The sequence below is a fragment of the Dipodomys merriami genome, unplaced genomic scaffold, assembly GCF_024711535.1.
Source record: "Dipodomys merriami isolate MVZ:Mamm:240054 unplaced genomic scaffold, mDipMer1.0.p SCAF_16, whole genome shotgun sequence".
NCBI lineage: Eukaryota > Metazoa > Chordata > Mammalia > Rodentia > Heteromyidae > Dipodomys > Dipodomys merriami.
Genome location: NW_027202937.1, coordinates 30,152,190 through 30,163,020, shown reverse-complemented (window position 1 = coordinate 30,163,020; position 10,831 = coordinate 30,152,190). Strand labels below are relative to the sequence as shown.

The 10,831-nt window shown below is 39.6% G+C and overlaps 1 pseudogene; it reads left to right on the top strand.

The window, feature by feature from the left end:
- The first annotated feature begins 9,308 nt into the window (after positions 1-9,308).
- LOC138827878 (large ribosomal subunit protein eL21-like) lies at positions 9,309-9,752 on the top strand (annotated as a pseudogene).
- Positions 9,753-10,831: the final 1,079 nt, after the last annotated feature.

Genomic DNA, 10,831 nt, shown 5'->3' with positions numbered 1-10,831 from the left:
TTTGTATATAAATATATAAATGTATATACACATATGTGTGGGGTGTGTGAATACAGATCTAAATTGATTAAAATCCAGATAAAAACATTGTGACCATGAAATAAATACATTTAAGTGTGGCCTTATGATGTATGGAATGAGTTCTTGATAATACTCCAAAAACACAAGGTATAAAAATGATACAGCAAGGAGCTAGGAAGTTGGCTCAGTGGTAGAGCGCTTGCCTTGCATGCCTGAGGCCCTGGGTTCGATTCCTCAGCACCACATAAGCAGAAAAAGCTGGAGCTTTTTCTGAAGTGGAGCTGTGGCTCAAGTGGTAGGGTGCTAGCCTTGAGCTAAAGAGCTGAGGGACAGTGCTCAGAGTTCAGGCCCCAGGACTGACAAAAAAAAAAAAAAAGATACAGCAAATTTGAGCATTTCTATTCAATTCCATAATATCAAAAATGAACTTACCATATAAATGGGGTAATGGGCTAAGACTTGTAACATCAAAAATGCACTAAGAATGAATAGTAATAGTAATATTAGGCAAGGAACTACCACAAATTAACAAGAAAAATATAGGAAACCCAATTTGTAAATTTGCATCATATACAACTAGGTAATTCAGAGGAGGAAACCCAAATGTGTGAAAAATATTCAACTTCATTCACAAATAATCAGAGAACCATATAGCTGGAAAACATGTGAAGACTGGTAAATATCAAGCGTTGAATGCAAAGGTAGCCACTCAGAAACCTCATGCACAATCGCTGTGAGAGAATACTGGTTAGAGTGCACGAAATTATTGTCCAGTGTAATCACTTGAATGACAAAAGCACGATTTCTCCTTCAGAATTTCCATGTGACTCAAATGGTCTCAGGGTAGAATTCCTCTATGCTTTTTCACTTCTGGACTTTAAGCCTGGTCATGTGACTTGTTTCATCCAATAGTGTATAAACAGTAGTAACTTGAGCAAAAGCCTGAAATATGATGGCTTGTGTTTGATCTCTTGTGCCTCTGCCTTTGCCCTGAGAAGAATGTGACCTAGTGAAGTCATCTTGAATCTAAAGAAGATGAAAGATACATAGAGGAGACCTGATCTAAACTGAATTTGACCTATAGCCACACTTAACTGAACTTCCAACTGACTCACAGATATGAATGAGTCTGACAATAAATCATGATGGGCTTTTTTCCCAATCCCTCAGCACTTTTGGACTCAGGGCCTCTCATTCTCCCTCGGTTTTTGCATTCAAGGCTGGTATTCTGCCATTTGAGCCACACCTCTACTTTGGCCTTTTTGCTGGAAATAAGAACCTCACAGGCTTTTCTGTCCAGGTTTGCTGAAGTTCTCAGATCTCAGCCTCCTATGTAGCTAGGAATACAGATATGAGCCACCTGAGCTCAGCTAAATTATTGTGTTTTGAGTCATTTATACCTGTGAACTTTCTTTCGTGGCATTATTTTGGAAACTAATATAACATTCAATCAGCACTGTACTTACATCAGGTAGTACAATAATATGTATATTATTGATAGAAAGAAAGTGTCATGCAGCTTCCTCTGCTTTTTACTTGTTAGCAGAATGTCTCCCACTTTAGGGGCTAAAATTCCAGATTTTTACTTTTCTCTCTCTCTCTCTCTCTCTCTCTCTCTCTCTCTCTCTCTCTCTCTCTCTCTCTCTCTCTCTCTCTCTCTCTCTCTCTCTCTCTCTCTCTTTCTCTCTCTCTCTCTCTCTGTATATATATTCCTAGTGGTGAGGCACAAGAGAAATCTCCTAAAAGACTTCTGGTAAAAAGTTTCTGTTTGCCAAAGGAGGAGGCTGCAATGCTTGGTAAGAAATGTATGCATTATCCTGCCCATGTAATTGTAGCCCCCCTGTACAGTATGTTCTCAAATAAAATACAATTTAAAAAAAAAAAAAAGTTTCTGTTTGCCACAAAAAGAAATACATGAGAAACTCTAACCCTTTCTTTACTGTGACTATGTCTTCATGTGGCACCCAGAGCTGCTATAACCATCTTGAGTCCACTGAGGTAAATAATACTGACAGAGGTGATAAGACAGAAACACAGAACACATCTGAACCCTTGGCCACATCACGTTGCTTATACATACACTGGAAGTCTTGTTAATGACATAATTTAAGTTCTTACTGTTTTTTGGGTTTTTTGTTGGTCATGGGGCTTAAACTCTGGGCCAGAGCACTATCTCTGAGCTCTTCAGCTTAAGGCAAGCACTCTACCGCTTGAACCCCAGAACCACTTCCGGTTTTCTAATGGTTTATTTGAGATACGAGTCTCACGGACTTTCCTGCCGGGGCTGGCTTTGAACTGCGATCCTCAGATCTCAGCCTCCTGAGTAGCTAGAATTACAGGTGTGAGCCTGAAGAGCCTGATGCCTAGGCCTAAGTGATTCCATCTTTAAGCCAGTAACTACCTTGTGAGGTGTGAGTCATGGAATTGACTATGAGCCCAACCCAGGAGTAACACAAAGAGAAACAATTCTCAGGCAACTAGGGACATAAACAATCCTTGAAAAAAACCACAGGAATTTCCTCCAGATGCATCAGTCAGATACTGGGTGGCCATGCAGGACACAGTGGCCCAGTAGTCAGACAATTCACATCAGTAACAGTGTTAACCAATCATGTTTGCCCAGCTGAATTTGCTTTAAACGTTCCTTAAAGTTGTTTGTTCAATACTATAAAAACTGGGCTGATTCTATGCTCGGGGTCTCTTAGCATCACCAGTTACCGAGTGTGTGGAGGACCAAGCTCGAGCTTGCAAATAAACGACTCTTTTGTCACTTACATTGATCCTGGTCTCTGGTAGTCTTCAGGGGGTCTGGAGTCCAGGTATAACAAACCCCAAAGCCCGGCTAAGTTCTTACTCTATAGGCTTTTCCTTTTGTGTGTGTGCTGGTGGTGCTGGGTCTTGAACTCACTTTCATTTGACTTTTCTACTCAAGACAGGAGCTCTACCATTTGAGCCACATCTTTACTTTTGATGGTATATTGACAATAAGAGACTCAGAGATTTGTCTCCTGGGTTGGCTTTGAACTTCTATCCTCAGATCTCAGCCTCCTGAGTTGCTAGGATTACAGATGTGAGGCTCTGGTGCCTAGCAATGTAAGCCATGCTTAATGGAATGCCAAAACATCTTTCATTCTTCATCAATCAACTACTGCGATTAGCAGCTCAACTCCTAGCTATAAACAGGAAGGTAGACAGGAGGACAGATGTGCTGGCATTCATCATAATTCTATTTCATGATAGCAGTATTTAGATGTGACCTAAATTTCCATCACTTGGAGCATGGAAGAATAAAACACATCCATAAAATATTAGTTTGTAATCAAAAGTAGTGGATATGTCTTAATATGTTTTAATATATTTAATATATGTTTTAATAATATACTTTGATAATTCCAGAAACATAGAATGAAGAAATAAAAGAAGATGTAAAACAATGACATATATAACACTGTGCCATTATGTAAGTAAAGAATACAAACACAACAACAGATGCTGGAGGGGATGTGGACAGAAAGGAACCTTACTTCATTGTTGGTGGGAATGTAAACTTGTTCAACCACTTTGGAAAGCAGTATGGAGGTTCCTCAAAAGACTTCACATAGATCTCCCCTATGATCCAGCAATCCCACTTTTGGGCATTTACCCAAATGTTTACAAACAAGACCACACTAAAGCTACCAGCACAACTATGTTTATTGCAGCATTATTTACCATAACTAAAATATGGAACCAACCCAGATGCCCCTAGTAGATGAATGGATCAAGAAAATGTGGTATATATACACAATGGAATTCTATGCCTCCATCAGAAAGAATGACATTTCCCCATTTGTTAGGAAATGGAAAGGTTTGGAAAAAATTATATTAAGTGAAGTAAGCCAGGCCCAAAGAAGCATAGGTCCCATGGTTTCCCTTATTTGCAATATCTAGTATAGGTATGAGTCAAGCGGAAAAGGTCAGATAATGTGATGTTAGGAAAATGAACCCTTAAATATGTATTTCAATGTTTTCGTTTCTTTCATGCATGTGTTTCTAATGCATTTATAAGATTATTTCTTTGTTGCTTTGTATGTCCCTCCCCCACAGTGTAACCCCCGCTTTCACTATATTTGATGTCAGTATAACATGTGGAGGAGATGGGGACAAACAAGTCGTTTAAGGATTCAGGTGGACCTGTTGCAACAATGAGAAGTACAAAATGTCATGTCAAAACCAGCTTTACAATGTTGGTGTGGGGGGGGAGGGGGGTATAATTGCGTGGGGGGAGGCTGGGAAGGGAGGTGAGGGGTAAACAAAGGAGGAGGCTGCAATGCTTGGTAAGAAATGTATGCATTATCCTGCCCATGTAATTGTAGCCCCTCTGTACAGTATGTTTTCAAATAAAATAAAATAAAATTAAAAAAAAATACAAACACATAGCTCATAAATCTTCCCACAAGTCCCACAGATTTAAGGAAAGTATTTAAAACATTGCATTGTGTGCTGAAGTGGTTCACACCTGTAATCCTAGCTACTCAGGAGACTGAAATCTAAGGATTACAGTTCCAAGCAAGCCTGGGCAGAAAAATCCCCATGAAACTGTAACCTCCAATTAACATCAGAAAAACAAAAACGGATCTGTGGCTCAAAGTGGTAGAGCACTACCCTTGAGCAAAAGAGCTCAGGCACAGCACCCAGGTCCTGAGTTCAAGTCCCACAACAAATTATACACATAAAATAATTAATAATCTGAGCACTTGAATTAATTACTGCTCTATGACAAAGGACCCAAAAAATAGAATAGCCTTAAAATAATAAACATGGATTACCCCAAAGTTATATGGGTTAGGAATCCAGACATGGCTTTATTAGATGCTTCTGATTCCGCTACCTCCATTCCAGTTTAGAGCTGTGGTGTCATCTGCAGTCACAAGGGGAATACTTTTAAGCTCATCCATCGGGTTTTTAGTAGGATTTCGTTCTTTGTTAACTGTTGAGTGTGGGCCTCAGTTCTTCACCAGCTGTTGGTCAGACACCTCCTCCAGCTCCTCGCTACCTGGTCTCTCCATAGAGCAGCTCACTCTCCAGCTGCTTGATTCCTCAGAAGGAGTGACCAAGGGGCAGAGACGGTATCCAAAATGTGAGCCACACCCACATATTTGCCACATCCAATTTACTAGAAGCAAGTCATCAGGTCCTGCCATCACTCAACAAGAGAGCCTGACACAGAGCATGAGAACGAGGAGGTGGGATCATTGGAGACTGTCTCACATGTTCCCAGCCACAGCCCTTAAAACATAAACAGGGATGGCCACTTTCCATGAGTAGAGACGTATGACCAATTCCATTTTGTGTAACTAAGGTCCTAAAGATGAATATAAAAATCAGATGGCAAAATGAGGCAGTATGGCTTTGACTCCTATTGATTTTCTGATCAAGAAGCAGCTAGTATATAACATTGTACAGAATGAAAATGCTGATTTTGTATCTGAAACTATCCAGAAATACAGGGGGGATTACAGATTTATTATTTAAGATCAAAGATCAAAAAACAGGAAGAGTGAAAATTAGCAGAGTTTCTTTTGAAATCAGCAGTTCAAATGTAAATTTAAAGTGAAAAATCGTCTCTGTGTGCTAAACTTTCTAATACAGATTCAGGTAATTTTATCGTACAGAAGATAATATAAAGTTCCATCTTTTACTGGTAAAAGAGAGAAAGAGACAGAGAGACAGACACAGAAAGAGAGTGTGAGAGAGAGAGAGATCCAGGAGGCTGTTGGTTTTCAGCAGCATTTCTACTAGACCCTCACCTGCTGGATTGGAGGTGCAAGTTCTATACTCAAAATAGCTCCTGATCTGATGCGAAGTGGGCTAGAATTGGCACTGTCTTCTTTCCCCCAAGAATTTCACACCAAAGAGTTAATTGTGTCAGATTGTTCTATATCTATCTTCTGTCTCTGCTAACAAGCAAAATTTCAACAGTTTCCATTTTCTCTCTAGAACCAGAGAAAGTCTCCTCTTATTTTGCTTCAACATTATTTTCTTGAAGCTCTCTCATCCTTTTCCTGCTTCTCATCACAGTGTAAGCCCATGAAAAATTAACACTGCTGTTCAGCAGGGAAGCTAACTCTTTTTAAAAGAATGTTCTGGTGAAGCCAACACCAGCACATGAATCTCCAAGGAGATTGGCCTCAGAAAGGTACAGTGTGTTCTAGAAACTTCTCCCTTGAGGATGGGTCTCAGAATCATGTCAATTCCATCAGACACCCCGTTTTGCTTCTTTTACCATCCCTTCTTCAGTTCCTTCACACAGTAACACAGTTTGGATCTAGGAATTTGAAAAATCAAAATAATCCATTGTAATGATGTAGGAACCACGATACTTTACTGGACTCCACAGCCAATGACGGAATCTGATACATCTAATCCCAGAGTCTGCAAACAAAAATCACAACAACAGTTGCTGAAAAAAAGAATCAAATATTTTTCCATAATATCAAAGTCTACTAGAAAAATATGCAGTGCGGCAAAGGGGAAATGTACTTACAATGAGAAAATTCATCAAGCTTATGAAAATTTGTCTTCGCTCTTACCAGATTCATACCTGCTTGGCATCACCTCAAGATGCCAAAAAAGAACCCACCAGGTGATGCAACAGCTTTAAAACCAAAGTAGGGTTATCCTGAGAAGCAGACGTTGGTTGGCTGCCAATGAAGAGCCCTGTTCAGGTGAATTTTCTTTCCCATTCCCTCACTCCCTGTCACCCATCCATATAGGAGCCTCCTGAGCCCAGCAAACTGTCTCCTCTTTCCTGGATTGCTTCAACTACCTTGACAGCTCTTAAGATCCTAACCCTCTGAATCCAATTGGACTCCTAGTTTCACAAAGAGCCTTCTACTGTGCTTATAGTCTCTCCCTTCCCACCCATCCCCTCTGGGTCTGGAATCCCTTATATTCCAGTAATCAGTCCCAACAATAGCGCTCAGATTCAGACATCAGTGCTTGATTCTGACTGATTCACTCTTCCTCTAAAGCCTTGTCAAAGGTCAAAATAACCCCAATTCCTTCAGATCAATTGGATAAAGTACATGCAGTTTGGTAGTCATCTTCACAGAGAACCATGCACTGTTTTCCTTCTCTCTAATTATCTCACAATCCTACCATGTTCCTAAAGTTTTTCAAGTAACAAAATATTGAATGAGCACAGAACATTTCTGTGGATTTCTATGAAGTATAGGTATCTCCAGGTATCATGAAAGACAACAATCCAATAATTTCCCTTTGTTGAACAAGAATAGCAATCAAAGAAGAACACTAATCAAAGAACACTAAGAAGGTTTTCTCTCTCCCTTCTCTCTCTCTATCTCTCTCTGTCTCTCTGTCTCTGTCTCTTTCTGTCTCAGTCTCTGTCTCTGTCTCTCTCTGTCTCTCTGTCTCTCTCTCTTTGTTGTACTCTTCTTCTTTTCCTCCGTCCCACCCTTCCTGCACAAAATCTCTCAGAATCAGATTTTGTCACCTTCATTCCCCTTATATCTACCTCAGTTGTTCAGCATAGGAAGAATCCATTATCCCTCAGTTGTGTAGGATGCTGCTAAAATAGCTACCCTACTGTAGCCATAGAATTGGGAGCTCAAACAGTGAAAGTTCCACCACCTGTGTGATCTTAGAGCAGCATTAAACAGGTAGAGAAGAAAAAGCCATTTAAGACACAATTCTTAAAAGTAGTCCTTTTGTCAAAACTTCTCACATCTAAATCCACTCTAAATCACTGCACAATTCAATAGAAACTCAAAGGAAACTGCGCACTAATGGATTCTCAAAAGAAAAACACATTCTAATTGAACCATGGTATTCCTTGGCACACTTAGCAGCTGTTCTGACCACATGTGGAATATTATGTTGAGTGCTGGCGCCATATTCTTAAGAGAGAGAATGACAAACTAGAAAACATTAGGACAGGACAACCTATTGGGGGAACAGTTTGTGCGTGTGTGTGTGTGATAAATGTTAGAGAGAACTGGGGATCAATAATCCAGCAGTGAGGAAATTGAGGTAGCTGCCTGCATCACGGGAGGGGGGCTGGCAAGCAGGACCAGGATGATAGAAGAATGATCCGTAACATTAATCAAGGGAAGAGTGCCAATCAGACAAATGCAAATTTAAACAATAGTAAAACACTATTTCCACATCCTCTTACCTTAGCAAATTGGAAAGCGCACGCATGCAAGCGCATGCGCACACGCTCATGTACACACACACACACACACACACACACACACACACACACACACACACACACACTCCCAGTTCATTTCCAACAGAAATGCCTGCTGTTTTACTGATAGGAGTGATAGGAGCTTTTCTGTTAGTTTGCTTATAAATAAGAAATAAAATTATTTATATTTTTTCAACAATTTTTTTCTATGTAGCAATTTATCTCAAGAAAATAACCACAGCCACGTGTCAGGGCTTACACCTGTTAGATTAGCTACTCAGGAGGCTGAGATCTGAGGATCAAGATTCTAAGCTATCCTAGACAGGAAAGTCCATGAGATTTTATCTCTAATTAATCACCAAAAAGCTGGCAATGGAGCTGTGGCTCAAGTGGTAGATTGCTAGCCTTGAGCAAAACATAATAAGGCACAGAGCCAACATCCTGATTTCAAGCTCTAGTACTGTTACTAAAAAAGAAAAGAAAAGAAGATAACTAGAGATGTTTCCAGGTGGACCCATTGCAACAATGAGATGTACAAGTTGTTATGTTGAAAATTAACTTTACAACTTTTGGGGGGAAGGATTGGGGGGGCATGGGAAGGATGGGAAGGGGAAACAAAGGAGGAGGCTACAATGCTTGATAAGAAATGTACTCATTATCTTGTCCATATAATTGTAACCCCTCTGTTCAGTATTTTCACAAAAAAAAAGATTGTTGCAAATGAATTTTCATCAGAACAATGAGCAATACTAGATACTCCACAGAAATCTCTGAATGTTTAGTCATGCTTACAATGCACCAGTCACTGCTAAGTATTTTCCTCCTAACTCCCACAAACCCTTGCACAGCTCCCTGTAGTGGACAGAATAATCTCCATCTTAGAGATGAGGAAGTTCAAGTGCAAAGATGTCCCATGCTCAAGGTCTCCCAATGATAATGGTAGACCTAAAATTCCAACAGGAGAATCCAGACTCCACGTTAGGCTGGTTAAAAAGTCATGATATGAGTGGTTGCATCATAAACTCTTTCTCTTATCTACATCCCGGTAGCTAGCCTGAATGTTTGGGCCATGGTCTGCCAGTGATTGGCCAAAATGATGAACACAAAGGGAAAGAGGAGAGGTACCAAGGCATGTTCTCTAGACTCTTCAGGAAACATGGCCACATCCATGCGAATCTACAAAAAAGGTGTTATTGCAGACATCAAGGGAATGGTACTGTTCAAAAAGGAGTGCCCCACAAATGTTACCATGGCAAAACTGGAAAGGTCTACAGTGTTACCCAGCATGCTGTTAGCATTGTGTGGACAAGCAAGTCAAGGGTAAGATCCTTGCCAAGAGGATTAATGTGTGTCTTGAGCACAGCCAAGATGGCTTCCCAAAACAAGCAAAGGAAAATGGCCAGAAGGAAGCCAAAGAGAAAGGAACTTGCATTCAACTGAAGCTTCAGCCTGCTCCATCCAGAGAAACACACTTTGTGGAACCAATGGAAAGGAGCCTGAGCTGTTGGAAGTTATTCCTTATGAATTCATGGCCTAAGAGATGTAAAAAAGTAACATAAAATAAAACAAAAGACTACTGGACTATAAAAATGAAAAAAAAATCATGATATAACAATACATAGAATACTAGTTTTCAAAATTGCATGAAAGAGACATATGATAATTCTCATGGGTATTAGTGAAATTTACTTTAAGTCCATTTTTAACTAATACTGTGTTGGCCTTCATTCAGTCTCTGGGCATCTCTCCAATTCTCCAACCATTCAAACCCTCCTCACAATTCTCCTTAAGGTGGGATTCTTCATCTTGTGTACAATTAGGAGCCCTGCAGCTAAGGATCTTCACACTATCTCTAGCCAATCTTTTCTTTCTCAACAGCTGTGATTCTACAAGATCTATGGACATAAAATAGTAAGAAGATTTTTTTGTTTTTGTTTTGTTGTTGGGGTTTTTTAGGAAGAGCATTTTTATTTTTTACATCCCTCACACAAAAAAGTGTTTTTAAGCAAATTAAAATATTAAAAATTAATCATAGGTTTGTTTACTTTTTTCTTTTCATCTTAGAATAATTAGAGGAAATTGGATGGTAGTTGTAATTACTAAGAAGAAATTTCAAAACAGTGTAGGTTAATTCCATTCACCTTACCAAGTGAAGTAAATGTTTTCATCTTTTTTCTCCTTCATACTGGATAGTTCCCTGTCAACCTATAGAGCTAAACCAACAATATTCCTTGGACATCAACAACAAAAAAAAAATCATGATTGTTGCTTTTTCTGTCTTGGAAAATGTCTTGTTTTAACTTTTCACTCATTTGTGAGCACAAGCCAGTGTTTTGAACTTGTTATTTTCTACAGAAAAGCAATATTAATATATATATATATACATAAATGACCAAGTAAAGAGGATTTTTAGAAACTCTTTATATAAATACAAATAGGAATCTGGGTGCTGGGGGCTCAAACCCTGGCAACTAAGGAGGCTGAGATCTGAGGGTTGTGGTTCAAAGCCAGCCCAGGCAGAAATGTCCATGAGACTCATTTCCATTTAATAACCAAAAAGCCAAGCTCATAAATGTGGCTCAAATGGTAGAGAGCTAGCCTTGAGCACAAAAGCTC